General features: G+C 37.1%; 1 pseudogene; it reads left to right on the plus strand.

Moving 5' to 3' along the window:
- The first annotated feature begins 5840 nt into the window (after positions 1–5840).
- LOC128730100 (calcium/calmodulin-dependent protein kinase type 1-like) lies at positions 5841–6620 on the plus strand (annotated as a pseudogene).
- The last annotated feature ends 958 nt before the right edge of the window (positions 6621–7578 follow it).

A 7578-nucleotide genomic window follows, 5' to 3' on the forward strand; every position in this document is an offset into this window, starting at 1 on the left:
TCTAAAATCTTCTAACGTTTGACTAATCATTAACCTTACTTTTTACTTATTTTATTACACCCTATTTAGTCATTATATGCGTTAATGTACTTTATAGCATTTGTCGTCCCTCATCCGGTCAGTAGCCCCTTTTTCACTGAGAGCTCGTTTTTTGGTTTAATGTTCTTCTTTTTCGTTTTCTTTTTTCACTGTTTCCGTACTGTTTACTACCCCTGGAGTTCAAATTCGTTTATTCATCACTTCACTTCAATAAATTCTCTTTATAAAGTTCGGCTTCCGGTTCATTTACAAAAACATTCAAAGTTTGCCATAGATTTGGGCCGCCTTTAAAGCTTCCTTACGGGTACTATTTTTTTTTGTACATAGTGTACATAGTCATACGTAGGTGAATGATTTACTACTCTCATAATGATTAGCAGTTTCTGTGCATGACTTTCGCGCATCTCAGCATGAGATTCTAGCTGATTCGCTATTTGTACTTGCGGATCACCGCGTTTTTTTTTATAATTTTTGAATTCGTCTTTCCCATTTTTGTTTTTTTTTGCGTTTGGCGGTGGATTTAGTCATTATTTTCCGAGCTGCTTGCATCACATTTTCACTGTATTTATTAGGGTTTTTCACTCGGGATGTTTGAAACCAAAAATTCCACATCACAAAATCACACATCGTCCTGTGGCAGGTCACCACGTAGAAAGTTCGGATAATTGAAACACTGTCCAAAAATATAATGTTCACAGGTGACTGCTGACTGCTGACTTAAGACTGACGCTTTATGCTGACGATAACTTGCTTTACAGGTGGTTTTCCAAAAAGCCACATGAGAGTGGAGCACGTTTTTCGCTCGAAGGTCCGGCATATCGGTAAGACGATCGGTAGCCATATTGTTTTGCTGCTGCTGCATAATCGAGCAAATGTTCGCAAAACGCTTCCGTGGTCAAGGTAAGGAATGTTGGAATTTAGCTTACAACGGCGGTGCTAACACACACAAAAAAAGAACGGCATGCTATAAAATCTTGTGCCGCGGGGTCTCGCGCTCGTGTTTTGAACTGTGAATGGGACGCATGTGTTTCTTTTTTGCAATGAGCCAGAATGATCGGCATCATGCGCTTGAACCTTTTGCTCTCTCTCTCTCAGTCGAAGAAATACAAAACCCCCGTGTGATTGTAGTGACAAAGGACGTGTAGGAAAACTCCAATGTATCATCAGAAGAGTTAAACAAGCGCTCGAATCGCGAACATCGCTAACGTTAAAGCCAAAAAAAGGGTTACTTGAGTAGTGAGTGGACTACGCTGGTCCATTTTACCTAAAAACCAGTGCATCATCGCCGTGCGGTCTGCAATGAAAAGTTACTTGTGCATTTTTGGTGTGTGTTTTGCAACGAAAGCCAGTTCATCTGGAACTCGTTGGCGATCTCACCACACCACCGGATTTCTAGCGGCATTGCAACGATGAACAACAAAACAAAGCCATTGGCACAGACTGTGCTCGAGCAAAGGCTTCACCTGGCATTTCGCTTCTCCTAAGGCTCCCTTAAAACCTTCGGCGGATTGTGGGAGGCATCTTTACCGCCATCTCGAGCAGCTCGAGGCTGTCATCCTTCATCAAATAGAGGCTGCCATGAATTCACGTCCGCTGGTGCCCATGTCGGACGACCCAAAACGATTTGGTCGCTCTTACGCCAGCCGACGTTCTCATTCGGTGCCTCAATGCACCTCAGTTCCTGTTCCGGACTGTGCTGGGCTACGGAGCTTCTGGAGCCATTCTGGGCGACGGAATACTTGCAGGAAATGCAGAGAGAGACACCATGCGTTACCAGCCAGACAACGACGCCAGGTATAGTATGGTAGATTGGTAATCCTTCTCGATGAATCTTTACCAACCACACCAATGGCCCCTCGCACGTATCGTCGAGATTCAAACCGGGAGCAGATCCTTCTCACAAGGGTAGTAAAACTAAAGACAACAAAAGGGACTCATTCTCCGTCCAAATTTGTACAATTTGCATATTTTTTAGTACATCCTCGATCTAAAAAAATTTTTTTAGTACATCCTCGATCTAAAAAAATTTTTTTAGTACATCCTTGATATGAAAAAATTTTTTTAGTACATCCTCGATCTAAAAAAAATTTTTTTAGTACATCCTCGATCTAAAAAAATTTTTTAGTACATCCTCGTTCTAAAAAAATTTTTTTAGTACATCCTTGATATGAAAAAATTTTTTTTAGTACATCCTCGATCTAAAAAAATTTTTTTAGTACATCCTCGATCAAAAAAAATTTTTTTAGTACATCCTCGATCTAAAAAAAATTTTTTTAGTACATCCTAGATCAAAAAAAATTTTTTTAGTACATCCTCGATCTAAAAAAAATTTTTTTAGTACATCCTTGATATGAAAAAATTTTTTTTAGTACATCCTCGATCTAAAAAAATTTTTTTAGTACATCCTCGATCTAAAAAAATTTTTTTAGTACATCCTCGATCTAAAAAAAATTTTTTTAGTTCATCCTCGATCAAAAAAAATTTTTTTAGTACATCCTCGATCTAAAAAAAATTTTTTTAGTACATCCTTGATCAAAAAAAATTTTTTTAGTACATCCTCGATCTAAAAAAAATTTTTTTAGTACATCCTTGATATGAAAAAATTTTTTTTTAGTACATCCTCGATCTAAAAAAATTTTTTTAGTACATCCTCGATCTAAAAAAATTTTTTTAGTACATCCTCGATCAAAAAAAATTTTTTTAGTACATCCTAGATCTAAAAAAATTTTTTTAGTACATCCTCGATCTAAAAAAATTTTTTTAGTACATCCTCGATCTAAAAAAAATTTTTTAGTACATCCTAGATCAAAAACAATTTTTTTAGTACATCCTCGATCTAAAAAAATTTTTTTAGTACATCCTCGATCAAAAAAAATTTTTTTAGTACATCCTCGATCTAAAAAAATTTTTTTAGTACATCCTCGATCTAAAAAAAATTTTTGGTGCATCTTCGATCTAAAAAAAATTTTTTAGTACATCCTTGATATGAAAAAATTTTTTTAGTACATCCTCGATCTAAAAAAATTTTTTAGTATATCCTCGATCTAAAAAAATTTTTTTAGTACATCCTCGATCTAAAAAAATTTTTTTAAGTACATCCTCGATCTAAAAAAATTTTTTTAGTATATCCTCGATCTAAAAAAAATTTTTTTAGTACATCCTCGATTTAAAAAAATTTTTTTAGTACATCCTCGATCTAAAAAAATTTTTTAGTACATCCTCGATCTAAAAAAATTTTTTTAGTACATCCTCGATCTAAAAAAAATTTCTTTAGTACATCCTTGATATGAAAAAAATTTTTTTAGTACATCCTCGATCTAAAAAAATTTTTTAGTACATCCTCGATCTAAAAAAAATTTTTTAGTACATCCTCGATCAAAAAAAATTTTTTTAGTACATCCTTGATCTAAAAAAAAATTTTCTAGTACATCCTCGATCTAAAAAAATTTTTTTAGTACATCCTCGATTTAAAAAAAAATGTTTCAGTACATCCTCGATCTAAAAAAATTTTTTTAGTACATCCTCGATCTAAAAAAAATTTTTTTAGTACATCCTCGATCAAAAAAAATTTTTTTAGTACATCCTCGATCTAAAAAAAATTTTTTTAGTACATCCTCGATCAAAAAAAAATTTTTTAGTACATCCTCGATCTAAAAAAAATTTTTTTAGTACATCCTTGATATGAAAAAAATTTTTTTAGTACATCCTCGATCTAAAAAAATTTTTTAGTACATCCTCGATCTAAAAAAATTTTTTTAGTACATCCTCGATCTAAAAAAAATTTCTTTAGTACATCCTTGATATGAAAAAAATTTTTTTAGTACATCCTTGATATGAAAAATTTTTTTTTAGTACATCCTCGATCTAAAAAAAATTTTTTTAGTACATCCTTGATCTAAAAAAAATTTTTTTAGTACATCCTCGATCTAAAAAAAATTTTTTAAGTACATCCTCGATCTAAAAAAAATTTTTTTAGTACATCCTTGATATGAAAAAAATTTTTTTAGTACATCCTCGATCTAAAAAAATTTTTTAGTATATCCTCGATCTAAAAAAATTTTTTTAGTACATCCTCGATCTAAAAAAAATTTTTTTAGTACATCCTCGATCTAAAAAAATTTTTTTAGTACATCCTCGATCTAAAAAAATTTTTTTAGTACATCCTCGATTTAAAAAAAATTTTTTTAGTACATCCTCGATCTAAAAAATTTTTTTTAGTACATCCTCGATCTAAAAAATTTTTTTTAGTACATCCTCGATCTAAAAAAATTTTTTAGTACATCCTCGATCTAAAAAAAATTTTTTTAGTACATCTTCGATTTAAAAAAAAAATTTTCTAGTACATCCTCGATCTAAAAAATTTTTTTAGTACATCCTTGATATGAAAAAAATTTTTTTAGTACATCCTCGATCAAAAAAAATTTTTTTAGTACATCCTCGATCAAAAAAAATTTTTTTAGTACATCCTCGATCAAAAAAAATTTTTTTAGTACATCTTCGATCTAAAAAAATTTTTTTAGTACATCCTCGATCTAAAAAAATTTTGTTAGTACATCCTCGATCTATAAAAAATTTTTTTAGTACATCCTCGATCTCAAAAAATATTTTAGTACATCCTCGATCTAAAAAAAAATTTTTCAGTACATCCTTGATATGAAAAAAATTTTTTTAGTACATCCTCGATCAAAAAAAATTTTTTTAGTACATCCTCGATCAAAAAAAATTTTTTTAGTACATCCTCGATCAAAAAAAAATTTTTTAGTACATCCTCGATCTAAAAAACATTTTTTTAGTACATCCTTGATATGAAAAAAATTTTTTTAGTACATCCTCGATCTAAAAAACAATTTTTTAGTACATCCTCGATCTAAAAAAATTTTTTAGTACATCCTCGATCAAAAAAAATTTTTTTAGTACATCCTCGATTTAAAAAAAATTGTATTAGTACATCCTCGATCTAAAAAAATTTTTTTAGTACATCCTCGATCCAAAAAAAATTTTTTTAGTACATCCTCGATCAAAAAAAAATTTTTTAGTACATCCTCGATCTAAAAAAATTTTTTTAGTACATCCTCGAGTTAAAAAAAAATTTTCTAGTACATCCTCGATCTAAAAAAAATTTTTTTAGTACATCCTCGATCAAAAAAAATTTTGTGTGTCCCGTGTACGTGTTCCCGTCCGATTATGTTGGCCATGGCACGCGAAGCCCACTAAATCGACCGTGTTGCAGCAGCCGAGATAAGCCTGCTAAGAGATCGCGTTCCTCCAGGAGCGCGCGCGCGAGAGAGAGAGAGAGAGAGAGAGAGAGAGAGCAACAACAATCAAAAAACCCAGAAGGCACACACCACTATCGCTCGAGGTGGTCGAGGGACAAAATCCTGCCAGGAACACGGCGACGACGACGACGACGACGAACCGGGTTGTGGCACGGTTTCGATGGTGGCACAATTTGACGCGACGGAACGAGCGCACAAGCGGAGAAACCGGCACCCGTTCCTTAATGCGCCCGTAATCAACCACCGGGAACCACCGGGACGTGTACGCTGTAGTGGGTAGTAGCAAAAACTGATTGTGTCACTGGCCACGGCTTCGGCTTCGGCGCCTTCACAAAACGAGTAACGTTTTAGCAAAAAAGGGCCCCTTTGTTTTTTCGCTGAAGGACAAACGGTGGGCGAAACAAAGAAGAAAAAAAAAGAACCGCCAGCACCCAAGCGAGTAGAACCCGTCAGCATCAAAGGACAACAGCGAGCTGCAGTAGCCAGTGTTGCCCGCCGGGCCCGGCAAACCCAGCGGGTGCTTAGTGCGCGAGATGGCCCCTGTTCGGGCAGAAGGACTCGGGCAAGAAGGTGCGCAACGTGACGTGAAGGATGGCTGCGACAAGCTGCCAAGGAAACCGCCCAACAGTACGCGGTCAAGATCATTGACAAAAAAAGGGCGCTCAACGGCAAGGAGGACTCGCTCTCCGGGAGAACGAGATCCGGGTGTTGAAGCGATGGTAAGCGCGATGTGCACACGACCGGATCCGCCACTGGGAGGGACAACCCCGGTTTGCGCATCCCAACATCGTCCAGCTGCTGGAGATCGTTCGAGGACAAATCGAAGCAGGGCGTTGTGCACCGGGACCTGAAACCGGAGAACCTGCTGTACTACAGCCCGGCGGAAGACAGCAAAGATCATGATCAGTGACTTTGGTCTCTCGAAGATGGAGGATTTCGGGGTGCAAAGGCGGTGGACGTGTGGAGCATAGGCGTCATCTCGTACATCCTGCTGTGTTCGCCCAGAACCGTGAAGGGTGAGTTCGTGTTCGACTCACCGTACTGGGACGAGATCAGCGACTCGTGCGAAGGACTTCATCCGTTCATCTGATGTGCGTGAACGTGGAGAGGACACGTGAACCTGTAAGAGAGGCCCTCGCGCATCCCTGGATCTCGGGCAACAGCATCTCGGCCAGCAGCAAGCACATCCACGGTGCCGTGTCCGAGCAGCTGAAGAAGAACTTTGCCAAATCGCGCTGGAAAGCAGACGCTCTGCGTCACCGGCGGACGAGCAAGCGGCGGACACTACTACGGCGGCCTCTAGCAGTAAGTAATTGGCCGAAAGCGGCCAGCCAGCCAGTCGGGTGCCCTATAGCCGTAGGTTAGAAGCGGATGAATTTGTACGAATTGTACGGTAGGTCGCAGGCCGCGCGTCCTAGCGGTCTCGTTTGTTCGCTTTACTCGTGATCGTGGTCCTTTGAAAACTTGCGCCCAAAGTTGTTCGGTTAATTGTTCACGTGACGTGCAGGAAGCTCTTTGTTTTGTTTGTTTATTTGCTTCTTTTCTCTTTCTCTTTGGTTCTCTCTCTCTCTCTCTCTCTTTCGCTCTCTCGCATTGTTTCACTCCCTTTTCGTTTTTATTTGTTTAGTAATTTTTTCTTTTTTTTTTTTTTGAATAAAGATTAGGACAACTACGCGGAACAAAAACGAAACACATCCGCTGTTGCTATGCAGACTAAAGCAATGTACTTTTTACGGGGTAGATGATCAGTAACTACCCCTTGTGGGTGGCATGCCACTACCGAATCTTAATCTGTCCATTTGACCACCTGCGAGGCAATCAGTACTTGATGGGCCGATTTGTTGCCTAAATCGCTTGCCAATAGTTTGATACCAAAATGATGCGGAAACATTCGCGAAACCACCATTGTGGCGCTTGAACGATCTTCTTGACTTTTTAAACTAATAAACTTCTTTTATACAAAACATTCGAAGCGGTTCCAACAAAATTGGGGACGCTAAATGACTCCAATATTGTGCAATAGCATGCGATACTCGTTTGTATTGAGATCACTTTTAGAACTGGAACGAATTCCAGCGTTTCACGAAGGGAGACGATCATTCCAAGTTTTCGTAACGGCTCAGTATTCGTTCTTGAGCATTCAAATGATTCCCTGCTTTCGAGCGCTAAATGAGTGTTTTGTTTTTATTCTTGTTTCTTGCTTACCACTAGTAATAAATGATTTTCCTTTCGCTTCTGAAAAAAAAAATAAATAAAAAATAAA

This window comes from Anopheles nili, unplaced genomic scaffold, assembly GCF_943737925.1.
Source record: "Anopheles nili unplaced genomic scaffold, idAnoNiliSN_F5_01 U_low_cov_10, whole genome shotgun sequence".
Lineage (NCBI taxonomy): Eukaryota > Metazoa > Arthropoda > Insecta > Diptera > Culicidae > Anopheles > Anopheles nili.